We start from the raw sequence: 16780 nt of genomic DNA on the forward strand, positions 1-16780 counted from the left end.
ACACACATAGATCTCTATTTGAACATATCAAGCAACGTGGAAAACTGTTCACCAAAATAAAAGCAGTTGCTACTTTTCAGTGATAAGCTTTCAAAGAATATTATTTATTTGTTTGTTTATTTATTTATTTATTTTGGGTTCAGTAGTGGGGCCTGAACTCTAGGCCTGGGCGCTGTCCCTTAGCTCTTCAGCTCAAGGCTAGCACTCTACCACTTGAGCCACAGCACCACTTCGGGCTTTTTTCTTTTTGCTTATGTGGTGCTGAGGAATCGAACCCAGGGCCTCATGCTTGCAAGGCAAGTGCTCTGCCACTGAGCCACCTTCCCAGCCCGTCAAAGAATTTTAAGTCCTTACATTTACCTAGATAAAAATTAAGCAATGAAGAATATATATTCACTTTACAAAAGCAATTTGCTTTTTTCTTAGAGTACTAATGATGCAGACAAAGTTGACACTAGGATTTAGTAGTTTACAGAGCTGACTGGATGTGTACCACAGCTCAGAAAAGGACTGTCACTGTGAAACACCTGGCAGAGAAGTTCAGTCATCATAGCCCTACCAGCCACGATAGAAGAGGTAGCAAGAGGCAAAAGACCACACAGAAATGAAAGAACTGGAGTCAAAGCAGGGGGTCCTCATGTGTGACCTACTTATTTACATTATGCATATCTTATTCACACTTATTCATACATATTCATAAGAATGCTTCCGAGCCTGTACAACTACTGCTGAAATATTTTCTGGGTAAAAGGCCATGATGGCATTGATTAGACTGGCAAACGGCAGCTGGTGCTTGACCAAAGGGTAGAGGACAGGAGTATAGAAAGAACAAAGTTAGAGTTTACTGCACTTATCTTTGCCAAGAAGCCACATTTTTCCAAAGAGGTATCTCCAACAGATAGAATTCGAGCTATGAAAAATGTTTAACCATTTAAAAAAATTCCAAAGGACGGGGCTGGGAAGGTGGCTCGGTGGTAGAGTGCTTGCCTTGCATGCCTGAGGCCCTGGGTTCGATTCCTCAGCACCACATAAGCAAAAAAGAAAAAAAGCCAGAAGTGGCACTGTGGCTCAAGTGGTAGAGTGCTAGCCTTGAGCTGAAGAGCTGAGGGACAGCACCCAGGCCCAGAGTTCAGGCCTCACAATTGGAACCCTCCCCCCAAAAAAAGAAATCTAATTTTGCCCAATATTGGATTATGTGACACTTGTTTACAACCAGAATATACACAGATAATCTTTGGTTTTTGTTTGTTTGTTTTTTGGGTCCAGTCAAGGGGCCTGTGACCCAAAGGGGTAGAGTACCACCACAAAAGCTCAGGGACAGTGCCAAGGCCCTGAGTTCAAGCCCCAAGACTGGTGCATATGTGTGTACACACGCATGCGTGCACGCACACACACACACACACATACACACACATACACCATGCTTCCTCTAACACCAGTATTTCTTATTATCATTTTCTATGACCTTAGGAGCATTAACACCTTGGGACTAGCTAGGTAGTGAAATTCTAGGTAAATGAGAGACACCCTCTTCTTTTGACATGTAAGAAAAAGCCACAAAGGGGAGAGGGGAGGGCTGGCACTGTCTCTGGCAATGGAAGACAGGCAGGCGGGAAGGAAAGATCTGGAAACTAGAACCTTCCGATCACCCACACCTTCACACTCCTTGCAGAGCTGGGGGTCCCTGCATGTCCTCTGCTCTCTACACTGGAGGCGGCGGCAGTGGCTGCAGACGGCTCTTTGCCATTCCCTGAGCAAGGAGAGGCTGTGGTGCCCTATGCGAACCTCGCCCCGGGGTGATGCCAATGTGGGCCGCACGACTTTCCTCTCCTCTTTATCTCCCAATAGGAGGGAGCTGACAGCTTGGCCCAGCCAGCAGAAAACCTGTGAGCCAGGCTCCACTAGACAAGCAGGCCTTCACCTCCCTGAGGACTGGGGACCTGAGAGAGCAGACACAGGCAGACATTTCCCCCACCGCAGCCAGGGCAAAGCTGCCCATGGCCTGGGCAGATGGCACCATCCCCATGGCCCTGCTCTAGCTTGTCTTCCCAACGGTCTCTCCCATCCTCTCCTTTTCCACACTGGTAGCTCACGCCTGTCTTCCTACCTACTCAGGAGGCTGAGATCTGAGGATTGTGGCTCGAAACCAGCCCAGGCAGGGAAGTCCGTGAGACTCTTATCCCCAATGAACCACAAAAAGCTAGAAGTAGAGCTGTGGCTCAAATGGTAGAGCATTACTCTTGAGCAAATCAGAGCTCAAGGGCAGCACCCAGGCCCTGAGTTCAAGCCCCATGACCTACATAAAAATAAAAATTGGAAAACAAATTGAAAAATCAAGAGAGTCTTCCCCCAGTCAGAGATTTTTACCCAATTTGAGGACCCCACCCCAGCTTCTATCTTCTCATGGGATAAAGTCCAACACAACCCACATTTTGGTCTCATCCAAAGTCCCAGCTGGGACCTCTGCTCCATCCCCTTCTCCTGCTGCTCTCCCAACACTAAGCAGGCAAAGGTGGGCATTAAATGTCCTTTGAATACCAGCTAGCTTGCAACACATAAACACATAAGTGATGTTAAACAAAATCCCTATGAACAAGGACACAGCATTAGACCATGCCTGTGGAGAATGTACACCTTGGCAGAGAAGCAGAGAGAACACTGAAATAAAAGGTGGGGTTCTGAGGCAGGCTCCAGTGGCTCATACCTATCAATTCTAGCCATTCAGAAGATTGAGATCTGAGGACCGTGGTTCAAAGCCAGCCTGGGCAGGAAAGTCTGATGGGAGTCTTTAGTGTTCCAATGAACCAGCAAAAAGTCAGAAGTGGAGCAGTGGTTCAAGTGGTAGAGCACTAGTCTTTAGTAAAAAAGCTCAGAAAAGCACCTAGGCTCTGAGTTCAAGCCCCAGGACCAGCACACACACAGACACACACACACCGAGACACACACACAGACACACAGACACACACACAGACACAGACACAGACACACACACACACACACACACACACACACACACACACACACACACACACACACACTTCAGCCCAGGCCAAATCCTCTGTTCAGGACTTGACACAAGATAACATGAGTTTTACCCCCAGGAAGTACGGCATTTATTTAGGCACGAGAAAGCCGACTCTACTTCAGCTCCCGATGGACACGCTGACACTAGTCAGAGGGGTCCTGGGGCCTCGTCTGCATATGACTCATGGCTGACCTCCCTGAAGAGCACTAGGCCAGCGATTGCAAAGATACCAGAGTAACACGTGTAGCCACAGAGGCGATACTCAGGAGTGGGGAGCCTCACGGGAGGGTGGCTGAACCAGTCAGACACTAGGGAGAGAGCTCCAACCAAGAGCCAGCCCAAAGGTCACCTCCATGGAGAACCAGCAGACAAACTTCCTTGGAGGAAGTCTGAGGACATGGAGAACGTTCCAGATGAGCATCTGCGACTCCCTGACTTACATGTTCTGCCAAGATCTCAGAATAGATTACCCCCCCCCATTAAAATGGAGGCACCTGGCAGCTCACACCTGTCATTCCAGCTACTCAGGAGGCTGAGAGCTGAGGATCGAGGTTTGAAACCAGCCTGGGCAGGAAAGTCCATGAGACTCTGATCTCCAGTGAACCACCAAAGGCCAGAAGTAGAATTGTGGCTCAAGTGGTAGAGCACCAGCCTTCAGCAAAAATAGCGCAGGGAAAGCGCCCAGACCCTGAGTTCAAAGCCCAGGACAAGCACAATAAATTTAAAAATGCGACAATGAACTTGATACATGGCTCAAATGGTAGAGTACCTTTACTCCACTTAATTAATTACTAATTTATTAAAGTATCACTTTAATAAACTGACTTTTTAGAGACAGGAAGCATAGCTCAAGTAGTAGAGTGTCAGCCAGGAGAGAAAAATCTGAGCATGAGCAAAGGAGGTCCTGAGTTCAAGCCCCAGTACTATCACACACACACACACACACACTCACACTCACACACACACACACACACACACACACACACACACACACACACACACACACACACACCAATTGACTTTTGGTTGTTAAAATTATTATTAGAGAAGGATAAGATGACATCTAATACTAGTACCCAGACAATCATGCAAAATGTCAAACTGTGTTGAATGCAAAGGAATAAAGAATGATATTCTGGGGCAAATACAGGCACACTGTCTCCAAGGAAGGAAAAGAAGAAGGGGAGGGAAGAGAGGAGAGAGGGAGAGGGGGAAGGGGAGAGGGAAGGGGAACAGAAGGGGAGGGAAAAGGAGGGAAAGGAAGGGAAGGGGAAGAGGGGAGAGGAAAAGGAAGGGGAGGGGAGCGGAGGGGAGGGGATGATGACATACTATCAGGGACCCATCTGCCCCTTCCTCTAGGTTGAAATTCAAAAATGTTCCCAGCAAAAGAACAGAGTCTTGTTCAGTCTGGATGGGGGGCAGGCTGGGGGGGAGGGGTTGCTACACGGCGCCCAGGCTGATTGTGCTCTGCATTTGCAGGGCAGTCCCAGTCCCCCACCACACCCAAATAGCACTGCCCCACACGCATGACCCCGTAGATCCTGCTCTCTTTGGATGCCAGCCACTGACCCCCCAACCCGGCTGGCAGGGGAGGCTGCGGACGGAGGGGCCACATCCTCTAAATAAACAGACACCCAGGGGTCCCACAGGTTCTCAAGAAGTATTGAGCTCATCCACTGGCCAAAGAACCCACATGCTTCTAAGAGACATCGGGAGAGACAAGACATGAAATGTATCCAAGATGCCGCCAAAGCTGCTGGCTGCATCGGAGAAATCTCAAAACAAAATACATTCATAATACAGCAGGTGTATTATATACACCAGGTATAATACATCAGGTACTAGTGGCTCACACCTGTCATCCCAGTGACTCAGGAGGCTGAGATCTGAGGATCATGGCTCAAAGCCAGCCTGGGAAGGAAAGTCTGTGCAACTCTGATCTCCAATGAACCACTAGAAAACCAGAAGTGGTGCTGTGGCTCAAGTGGTACAGCACCAGCCTTGAACTCACCACACAATTCTGTACTGCCACCTACACACTTGGGAGACCTCAGCCTATTATGATCATGGGTGAGCAAGGAAGCCATTCCATCCCATGGATTTTCAGACAATGATCATAAACCTGTCCCTTAGCTCTTTTGCTAGAGACCTAGTGCTGTACCACTTGAGCCCAGCTCCATTTCTGATTTTCTAGTGGTTCATTGGAAATAAGAGTCTCGAGGATTTTTATGCCTCTGCTGGTTTTGAACCTCAATCCTCAAATTTCAGAGAAACTGGGGTTCCAGGCATGAGCAATAGGCACCTGGATTCTCCTGAATTTTTTACCCTAGCTGATCTAGAAACTCCATCCTCCCAATCTCTGCCTCAGGTGTAGCTAGAATGATAGGAGAAAGTGACAACACCTGGCTTCACATCCTTTCTGGAAAGCTCCTTTAAAAACAACAATGATTAAAAAACCCATCACTGAAACAGCACTCCCGCCGGCCATTCTTGAGTAGGGAGAATCACAGTCAATCTCCACATAGAGTCCGAATACACAGACAGAATGCAGGCAGAGACAGGCGCAGGAGAGTAGACGGTCTCCCAGATGCACAGGGGGGCGCTGGGGACATATGTACAGCAGGAAAGGGGAAGGTGGAGAGGACAGCGGCCAGAACTCAGCCTTGTGGGAAACAGGATCACCACGTGCGGGGCAATTTCCCGCCCTCTTGTCCTCCACAAAGTACATCAAAACCTGGAAATGGGCTATTTTGCAGGAATTCTAGTCATTCATTCGAACCAAATCAGCCTTGTGTGATGTGCGAAGAGACAAGGCTCTAGAAGGGCACTTTGGGGGACGTCCCAAAGCCAGTGCGGATAAGGAGTTCCTTCACTTACAATGTAAACCGTGCCTTACACCCCCAGCAGGCCACACACCAGGAGCTCAACTCTCAGGAGACCTACTCGGAAACCTGGCTGGTATCAGTGCCACCCCAAGTTCTGCAGCCCCTGTCTCTGTGCCTCTGAAGGGCAGCGAGAATCACACAAGGCCAGTCTCCTGAGGCCTCCACGTATGAACCTGACACAGAATGCCAAGGGCCAGCCACGAGCCTCCAAGGACATCTATCCCATCAGCACCGTAGCTGCCGGAAGTCACCACCAGCAGAGACCAGTCACAAGTACCAATGGGAGACTATCCTAGTCAGATTCACACCAAAGGCCTGTAGAGCTTTCACCCCACCCTTTATTTTTTTATTTTTTCAAAAACATTAATGATCTCAAGTTCCCTATGTCTAGAAACCTACTTGTGTTTTCCCTTAAGTGCTCTCATCTTGCTTTCTGTAAATAAATGTGGATTCACCGGCAAAACAGACTCCAGGAGAAGGTTCTTGAAAGGATCGTGTGTATTTCAGAAGTAACCTTCTTGGGTTTTTCTTCTTGAAACCAAAGCACCTTTGTAAATAGGCACAGAATAAATTTTAAAAGAAAACAGCTGGGCGCCAATGGCTCATGCCTGTGATCCTAGCTACTCAGAAGGCTGAGGTCTGAGGATCATCGTTCGAAGCCAGCATGAGCAAGAAAGTCCCTGTGAGACTCTTATCTCCAATGAACCACTCGAAAACCAGAAGTGGCGCTGTGGCTCAAGTGGTAGAGTGCTAGCCTTGAGCACAAGGAGGCTCAGGGACAGCGCCCAGGCCCTGAGTTCAAGTCCCATGACCAACTAAATAAATAAGAGGTCGGGAAGATTAAGGAAGTAAGATCGTGTTTGTTCCAGAAAACGGAAGGACAGAGAGAGGACCTGGGATGACGAAGGGGTGAAAAACCCTCATAAGACCTGACCCCAAAACCACTTAGGAAAAATGCTAGGAACAGAGATGAGGACAGGAGTTCGAGGACAGACATGCTCAGAGCTTATTTCTAGCTGAGGAGAACAATCAAGAATTGCAGCGGACACCCCCTTTGGGATGCAACTAGAGGAGAGAAGAGCTTTGAAATGGAGTTGGAGGAATTTGGGGAAACAGCATCCACACAGAAGGATGAAGCTAGATGAAGACCGAATGACCAACACAGGTGCAATTGGTTCAGCCCTCCTCCTACATGACTACAGCTAGACCGGCAAGGCCTTCCCTCCCTTCAAGTCTAGTCTCCGTCTCACTCCAGTAGATTCTACGTGCCCCTCCCTATGATAGGGCACCTGCGGCCCAGAACCCTAGGTAGGCCAAAGTGGAATTGTTCTCAAGTCATTTCCAGCAGAGGTGGGTGCAAATCAAACAAATAATGACCCTTGAGTTTCATCAACAATTCCTGGAGTTTCTAACAAGGAGAAACACACACACACAAGCAAGGCTCCCATTCTGACACTCCAGAGGCACACCTGGCCTGCCTGGTAGGAACTCCCAGCCATGGTCACTCAGTCTGTCTGTGATCACTGCCCCTGCCTAGGTGGAGCCCACCAGCCAAGGTCTGAAAACACAGATCCATGAGGCGTGACTTGATTTCCCTGAATATTGTAGAACCTACCACACACACCCGAAAACCCAGATTACACTCACTACCACTCCTCCCCAACCCACCTCCACCAACAGGCATCCAGAAGAAAAATAGCAGAAAAGAAATAGGTAAATAAATGAATGCACTGGGCTTTGTTCAGGAACACAGATCCATAAATCTTGATCTTGATTGGCTTTTTTTTCTTTTTCCTACCTCTGTACATCTGGGTTCCCATTTATTTTAAAACACAGAAAGGAGGAAGCCAAAAAAGGTGGTTGTGCAAAAACGACGAAGCCAGCCAGGCTAACCATCAGTGATTATAGCCACAGTCAGGTGAGCAAAGGTGTCTCTTAAGGCTTCCTCCTCCTCCTCCTTGCTCTTCCTCCTCCTCATTCCTCCTTCTCTTTTTCTTTTTCTCCTCCTCTTCCTCTCCTGCTCCTTATTCTTCCTCCTCACTCTTCCTCCTTCCCCTCTTTACTCTTCCACCAACCTCTATTTTGACATCCGCATGACCTGATGGGGCCCCAGAAGACGGGAGGAGGGAAGTGCTTTTATCTCCAATGAGCCGGCAGAGAGGTGGGAAGTAGAGCTGTGGCTCTAGTTCAAGGCCAAGGAAGCTCTCACCTACAACTCTCTCCCACCCCCCTACAACACCCGGAAGTCCAGTGAAGGATTCTGACCACCATGTCCACCTCCCACCCCCAGCCAGGCCTGACATCTATAGATCCACCTTGGCCTCTCCTCAGTTCCCCTCTTGCTCTGGCCTCAAAGGCATAGTCTTGTGCCTCTACCTCCAGGCGCTGCCCTTCAGAGACCCCTAAAAATTCATCCCCAACAGTTCCAGCCCCAGAGTACCACATCTGGCCTTCAGGCTAAAGGCCAGGTATGAGAGCTTGCACCTGTAATCCCAGCTATGCCAAAGGTATGCATGGGAAGATCACCATCTGAGGTCCCCTACCTGAATAAAAGCAGCTAAAGTGAAAAGGGCTGGGTGCCCAGCTAGTGGAGGAAAGCACCCACCCATTGAGTGAGTGAGAGAAAGAGAGAGCTAGAGAGGGGGGGGAGAGCAAGTGAGCACATCTTCAGCTGAGCCTCGCTTCGTGTTTGTGAATTGTCTTTCCGAATGCAAACCACAGCGTGGAGATTCGAAGGTGAAAAATCAATTTGGGGGCGGCATCTGTCCAAACCACAACCCCAGGGGCTGGGTGCTTCCGTGCGTGGGGTCTGCCCCCGCCCCTTCCTCTGTCCACATTGAGGAAGGAAGTGCTACAGGATTGGGACACGCCCAGAGGTTGTCCTGGGCACCCCCCTTCTGTCCAATCCCCCCCACACCCCTCACCCGGCCTGCTCTGCACCCCCAGTGAAAGTGGCCAGTGTGTGCACGGCACGGCCTTCACCACTCCAGAAACACAGGGGCCCAGGCCAGCCCCTCGCTGTGAACAGCCAGGCCTGGGCCCCCATCCAACTCTGTCTTGGCCGAGAGTCAACCAGCAGCTTCCCTTTCTTCCTCCTGGCCAGCAAGAAAGCCAGTGGCCAGGGAGGAAGCTTGCTTCGTGTGTCCTTCACTAGCCCCTCAGCTGGACAGCTCTGGTGCGGCTAGATCAGGGAGCCGGCCCCCTTCCCGCTGGCCAGAGAATGCATGCACGTGCCCCTCGTTATGTGTCTCCCTGAGTGGGGGTGCAGAACACGGAGGGCTGGGCCCTCCACCAGCTCCTTCTCCCTGTGTCCTTCCTCCTCCTCCTGAAACCACTCTCTCCTCCTTTCCTGCAATTCATCCTTCAGGGGGAAACTGAAATATGGGTGGGGAACATGTGGCTCTGGCCTGTCACCTGAGGAGCTCAGAAGGCTGAGACAGGAGGATCGTGGGTCAAAGCCAGCCTAGATAGAAAAACTCTGTGAGACTCTTATCTCCAAGGCACCAGCAAAAAGCCAGAAGTGAGGCTGTGGCTCAAATGATAAAGCACTAGCCTTGAGCAAAAGACAGTATCCAGGTCCTGAGTTCAAGCCCCAGGATCTGCATCAGAAAACAACCAACAACAACAAAGGAAGGGGAGGCACAGAAATGAGGCGACAGAGGGTGAACAAAGGCAGCCGTGGTCCTCAGTGGACACCACGTGGAGAATGAACTCTACCACTCCTGGATGGGGACGGGAGGAAGAAACTGGGGGAGAGAGCGAGGGAAGAGAAGACATGGTCCACAGAAAAACGAGCTCACAACCCAACTGATGTAACTGTCACCCTTCTGCACGTCATCTTTATCATCACAATAAAAAATCAATTGTGGGCTGGGAAGGAGGCTCAGTGGTAGAGTTCTTGCCTTGCATGCCTGAGGCCCTAGGTTCAATTCCTCAGCACCACATAAGCAAAAAAGCTGGAAGTGGCGCTGTGGCTCAAGTGGTAGAGTGCTAACCTTGAGCTGAAGAACTGAGGGACAGTGCCCAGGCCCAGAATTCAGGCCCCAACCAGCAAAAAAAAAAAAAAATTAATTGTAATATGGACTATCCCTCTCTCCCCACACACTCTTCCTGAGATATCTCACCCGGCCCTGAGATGGTCTCCAAGCACTCTGTTCCCACAGTGCTAGAAGGCAGAGAACAGAGTCCAGCCCCAGTGGTCACCCCATGTTTGGCAAATCTGTCTGTAGCAGGTATTTATTGAATAGTTGAATAGAGAAATCACACACACACACACACACACACACACACACACACTTAGAAAAGACAGAAGTTGGGCACCAGTGGCTCACACCTGCAATACCAGCCACTCAGGAGGCTGAGATCTGAGGGTCAATATTCAAAGCCAGCCTAGGCCAGGAAGGTCTGTGAGACCAAAAAGCAAGAGGTGGAGGTGTGACTCAAGAGGCAGAGCCGCCAGCATTGAGCAAAATCAAAATTAATTAATTAATTAAAAATTAAAAAAAACTCAGGGGCAGCGCTCAAGCCCCACAACTGGCACCAAAAAAAAAAAATCTAATTAACTAAAAGAAGACAATGTGAAAGAGAAGAGATGCCAAGATATCAGATAAGATCAATTACAAAGGGGGGGACCCAAAGAAAGAATAAGAAAGCAAATCACCCATTAAAAGAAGACCCACTGGACATGGGTACTGAGGAGCCGCCAGCCCTGAGGCAAATCAACCTGGAGACCCTGGGCCTCACTTTCCCCCATCTCTTAAATGAGAAGCCGGCAGTGGACATCTTTCTAGCAGGTCAGAGCTGGACGTTTCCGGTTTCCTCTAATCCACCAGACCAGACAACCCCTGCCCCCAGCTTCATTAACTCATTCATTCCTTCACTTAGTCCACACGTGTGTATTTCATTAGGTGCTACTAGTCACTCAACAATGTTAAATACAAGTGCTGAATTGAAATCTCTCTCCGCGCCCTGGAGAAGTTCACATACTTCCCGTTCTCCAGCAGGGTGCGTGAAGAGAATTTCGGGGCACCAAGTACACCCAAAATCCTGAGCAGGTGCCGGTAGCTTCGAGAAGGCCCAGAGAAAGGCCACAAGGCCACTAACCTGGGAGGAGCATGGACATCCAACCACGAGCACGCCCTTCCAGCTCATACCACCACTCTCCCATTCCTGCCCCCAGGGGCTGAGGCACCCAATGGGTTTTGTGCCACCGCCAGGGCCTGGGCAGGCCCTGAAGCCCACCCCTCTCTGGACTGCCTGCTGCTGGCCCAGCCCCGGCATCCTGGAAGAGGACATCAATCCCACCACTAATCTCCTGTCTCTGGAGAATCCCTTGTGGTTGAAAGAGGAGATCCACTCTAATAAAATGTGAACAACTCATTAGACCCATAACTCCCCTTTTGATCTCTATTTACAGAGAGGGTAGGGGAGGGGGGTGGAGGGACTCCACGAGGATGGGGCTGTGCACACCCAATGGCAGAGAAGGGAAAATGGGAGTCAACTGTGAGGAAGAGCTTTCTAGAATTGTCAGGGAAGCTTGGAGGATGGGGCTGAAAAACAAAACAAAACAGAAGAGCCTTGCCTGGCCAAGACCATCCACACCCCACCCCCTTGGGTCAACCTTTATCTTTGTAGTTCAAAAGAGGAACTGCAGGGGGGGGAAGGAGGCATGTCTCCGTTGATAGAGTGCCAGCCAATAGGGTCAGGGACCAAGTTCAAATTCAAAATGGAAAAAGGAAAGAGAAGCACACTAGCTTGGAACCACCAAACCCAACCACACACAGCCACAGAGGCGTGTCTCCGTTGATAGATTGCCAGCCAATAGGGTCAGGGACCAAGTTCAAAACGGAAAAAGGAAAGAAAAGCACACTAGCTTGGAACCACCATGCCCAACCACACATAGCCACAGAGGCGTGAACCACACATAGCCACAGAGGCGTGTCTCCGTTGATAGAGTGCCAGCCAATAGGGTCAGGGACCAAGTTCAAGTTCAAAACGGAAAAAGGAAAGAGAAGCACACTAGCTTGGAACCACCACGCCCAACCACACACAGTCAAACGGCCAGTTCTCCCTGCCCCTTCCTCACACCCTGCCTCAGACAACTGAAGGGACGTCAGCCCACAGAGGGGAGCACAGATGTCATTGTCAGTTGATTCTTGAACAGCGAAACATAAAATGCCATCATCATCTTCCCTGTCCTCTCCCGCCCCATCCTCAAATCCAGCAGAGATGAGAAGGATCTGGAAAGATGTCTTATGATGTAAAAAACATGCTGAGAGCCAGATCCACTCAGCCTGCTTCTCCCTGCTGAAGATCACTTCCTCCATCTGCTGATTTCAGCCCCGGTGCTGTTCCCTACCTGGCCTCCCCTGCACCAGGCCCTACCCATGGGGGCCATGAGGCCAAAAGCCAAGAGGACAGGGAAGAATCTGCTGCCATCTTTCTAGATGCAAGGTCCTACAGTTCCCTCCGCCTCCAGTAGGAGCCGCTCTTCTCAACCAGACTAAATAAAAGAAGGAGGAGAAAGAAGCCAGGCACCAGCAGCTCACACCTGTCATCCAAGCTACTGAGATCTGAGGATAGAGGTTCAAAGCCAGCCCGGGTGGGAAAGTCTGTGAGTCTCTTGTCTCCAGTAAATTACTGGGAAAAGGTTGGAGGTAGTGGTGCTGTGGTTCAAGTGGTAGAGCACTCACCTTGAGCTCAAGCCCGCAGTGACAGCACCCAGGCACAGAGCTCAAGCCCCACAACAGCCAAAAAAAGCAACTGGTGTGCAGAGGGGGTGATTTTTCGAGAGGGATTTTTCTCCTCCCTTCCCTATCCTGCCATTTATCCTCACTTACTCCTCTGCCTGCTGCATCACCCCTAAGAAAAAAATCACCCAGTAGCAGAGGCAGACTTTCAGACAAGACAGGCTTCCTAGAGCCAAGGCCAATGAGTGAGAAGAGGAGGCAGGCCGGAGCCCATGGGCCACCATCTCCATGCAGGGACCCCAGCCCGGCAACCCAGAAACACGGCCCCCAGGGGGGCTGGGACTCCTCGCTTCACAGCACCACTGACCCTTCCTGGGAAGTCTTGGTTTCCTATTAATTTCTTGTCTTAATTGCATACCATGCGTGCTCCTCATTGCTGTTGCTATTAAAACTACTTTTGCTCCCACCAGCAACCTCGTCATGCATGACAGGGGGGAGGGGGCAGGAGGAGACAAAAAGCCAACCCAACTGGCAATTCATGCAGCCAGGAGGAGAGGAGAACAAAGGCTCCCCCCTCACCCCGACCCCTCGTCTTGGGGGTCCCCCCCACCCCACAAAGGCCCACCTGTGGCCACTCCCCCAAAGGCCTTGGCCAGTCGGAACCCCTCACCCCCACTCGGGTCCTGCCCCTCCACATTCTCCTCATGCCCTTTCTCTTCTCTTCCTCTGCACCCACCTTCTGTCACCCCTCCCTCCCCATTGCTGGTGGGTCCTGGGGTCCACACATGACAGCTGGAAACCTGGCTTTGTCCTACTGGGTGAGTGGGGAGGGACGGGGGCTGAGACCCTGCCATCGCCCCAACCCACTCCACGCCAATCACTGGGAGACCCAAAGGTACTCACCTGCGAACTCTACCTGCAATCATGGCCCACCCCACCCCTGCCTCTGAGCTATTCTGAAGAAAGATGAAGAGTTCTCCCAGCCCACCTCCTTCCTGGAGCAAGCAGGTGGAGAAGCCAGCTGAGGGACCTCCAAAGTGAGCAAGCACCTCGAGGATGTGTGGAGGCGGTGGGACTCGAACCTCTCACTCTGAGACACCTCGGGCACAGACTGGAGTCTCACACACACTCTGAAACAAGAGGAGATGACTGGGCATCTGGCTGACATCCATCCGCCCTTTCTGGCCAATTCTTTTTTTTTTTTTTTAATAATCATCTACTACAGGGCAGAGGGACGAGCGCCTTCCGTTGACTCTCCATCTCAATGGTTCCAAAGCATTGCTGATTCGCTTTTTTAAGACCAGAGATGGGAAAATAAGTAACACACATAAAGAAAGGGATGAGATATCGGGAAAGCATTATTGATGATTCTGCTCTAGATTCCTTCCAGACCTTGATCCCAAGCTCAGGCTGGTGTGTACCTGTTCCCTGAGTTTGCAGCTGTCTGTTGAGTGAGGCAGGAAGGTGGGCCCTGGAAGATCAGAAGCTCCAGCTGTTGCCACCCCTAGCTGGGTCGTGATCCCATCTTGTTTTTCCCTCAAGAGTTACCTTGGCTTGCCCAAGTGGCTCATAGAAGAATCATTTAACTAAGTCTTTCTTCAGCTCTCCTCCCCCGCCCCCACACACACATGCACACACACATTAAGATGCTGCCTAACCGACATTTTGCCATATTGTGAAAATGGATGAAAGGGGAAGGTGGGGGAAATGGAAGTATCCATGCGATTTTCAGGGCTGGTAAGACACACACACACACACACACACCACACACGCACGTACGTGCGGGGTCAGTACCATCCCTTTGTTCAGCACAAAAGCTCTCTCACGTGTGGACTCCCTTCCCACACACCCTGCATTTTGAACTCAGGGAGAGAGCCATTTGCAACTGAGGAGCTCCAGCAGTTTGCCCCCAAAAAATAGGGAGGGAAGGGGGAGGTGGGAGGAATGTGTGGGTATAAATAGATGTGTAGACACAGGAGAAATTTACAGCTCAGAGAGAGAACACATGGTGTGGAGGATGATTGAAAAACATAAAGAAATAAAGAAATCTCCCCCCCCCACACACACACAAATCCAAATGAAAAAGCAGATTACAGACACAGTCCCTCCTTGCCCAGCTCAGGATTTTAAGGTCTCCCTCAGCGACCCCCTAGGGGGGGTGGAACCTGGCAATCCTGCCTCTCCAGCCAGCCTGGACCCCTGGGCGACCTGGCCTCCAGGGATGGGAGGCAGCACGGGACCAGCAGTCTGCCCTCGAGATGGCCGCAGTGACCCTTGCTGTAATCCTCTCTCCTGATTTTTAATGTAAGGGTGCAGATCATTAGGATGGGGTGGAAAGATGGAGCCAGGAGATAGGGGGGTGGGGGTGGGGGTGGAGACATTAGGCAGAAGGGGAGAAGTGGGGGGGGTTGGAATCTAGATAGCTGGAGCACATGGGCTGGGGAGGAGGCTCAGTCGTAGAGCGCTTGCCTTGCATGCATGAGGCCCTGGGTTCGATTCCCCAGCACCACATAAGCAAAAAGAAAAAAGCCGGAAGTGGCGCTGTGGATCAAGTGGTAGAGCGCTAGCCTTGAGCTTAAAAAGCTGAGGGACAGTGCCCAGGCCCAGAGTTCAGGCCCCACGACCGGACCCCCCCCCCAAAAAAAGAAAAAAGAATAGATAGCTGGAGCTCTTGGCGAAGACAATGGCATTTAACTAGAAAATCATCATTCACCCAGACGCCTACCCACCCTCCCACCTGCCCCCTGCCAGGATCCCCCAATAAAACCTGTTTGATGATGGAGGGGAAAGAGGCCGCCTTCTTTGTTAGAAGTCTTCCCCCCCCAAAAAAAAAAGCATTATTTTTCAGATCCGTTTTTTGGGGTGAGAGACCCAAAAATAAATGAATAAAGAATCACTTGAAGGGAATGAATAGTAGAGACCCCTTTTGTGTGTGTGTGTGTGGTCCGGGAAGGGGACAGGGGTGCGGGGAGCCCCTTGAGCCCTGTGAGGAGTGGGGGGGGGCACGGCCGGCGCGGGGCTCACCTGTATGGGTAAGAGCCGAACCTGTAGCCCGGCCGGTCAGGGCAGCGGCCAGCATTGGTGGGTGGCTCAGGCCTGGGGTGCTGCCTGTCATATCCACTTGGGAGGGAGCCAGGGAGCTTGCATGGAAATCTGGCCCTGGGGTCCGAGGGCACGGTGGGGCGGCCCCAGCATGGGTGGCGGGGTGGCGGGCCGGTGGGCTGGCGGGCAGTCCAGTGGGTCGGTCGGTGGGTGGCCCCGGTTCCCCCCTCCAGTGGCCCGAGGGTGGGGCTCCTACTGTCGGTGGGGCTCCGCGCCTGGCTCTTCTTCCTGACCCTCCTCTTCCTCACAGAGGCTCAGCAGTGGAAGCTTGGGGTGGAGCAGCAGGGAGCCAGCTGTGTCCCCCTGGCGGCGGTGGAGCATGGCGCCGCCGCCCCTTCCTAGGGGGGGGGAAGAGAGAGAGAAAGAGGGTCAGTGTGGAGGGGGGCGTGCTCCAGGAGACATCCCAAGTGGGTAGCAGTGGAGGGGGAGAACCGCACCCCGAGTGCGTGTGTGTGTGTAAGGGGGGGCGCAGGGCAGCGCCGGGACGGGCGACCCGAGGGGGTCGGGGGGCGGGGGGGGGGGGAGGCGCGCACACGGGCACGCGCGGGCCAGCACCGGCAGTCACTCACACTGGCTTCGGCTGATGCGGCCGAAGCCCCGGGCTGTGGGGGCTGACAGGTAGGGGGCACCCGGATCATGGCTGCGCTGGCGGCTGCGGCGGTGGCGGCGGCGGGGCCTCCTCCTCCTCCTCTCATTCCTCCTTTATCTCCTTCCTCCTCTCCTTCCTCCTTTTCCTCCTTCCTCCTCTTCTTCCTCCTCTCCTTCCTCCTCCTCCTACCCTGGCTTGTGCAGACAGCTCTGCAGGTGCCCGTGCCACAACCGGGGCTCCGCTCGCAGGCCTGTGCTGGCTCACACACGCTCAGCCCCGCAGGCCCCCGCCGTGCTCCCGCCCCCCCCCCCCCGCGCGCGCTGCCGCTGCCATTCCCCCCGCCCTTACGCATATGCGCACTGCCCGCTGTCCCCTGCGCACGCCCCCACCACCATCCCCCTTGCGCACTGTCCCGCCCCTTCTGCACGCACGCGTCCTCAGGGGCTTCACCTGCCATGCCAGCCCCGTGCAGGACCCGGGAGAAGGGAGG

The sequence above is a fragment of the Dipodomys merriami genome, unplaced genomic scaffold (genome assembly GCF_024711535.1).
Source record: "Dipodomys merriami isolate MVZ:Mamm:240054 unplaced genomic scaffold, mDipMer1.0.p SCAF_1160, whole genome shotgun sequence".
NCBI classification, from domain to species: domain Eukaryota; kingdom Metazoa; phylum Chordata; class Mammalia; order Rodentia; family Heteromyidae; genus Dipodomys; species Dipodomys merriami.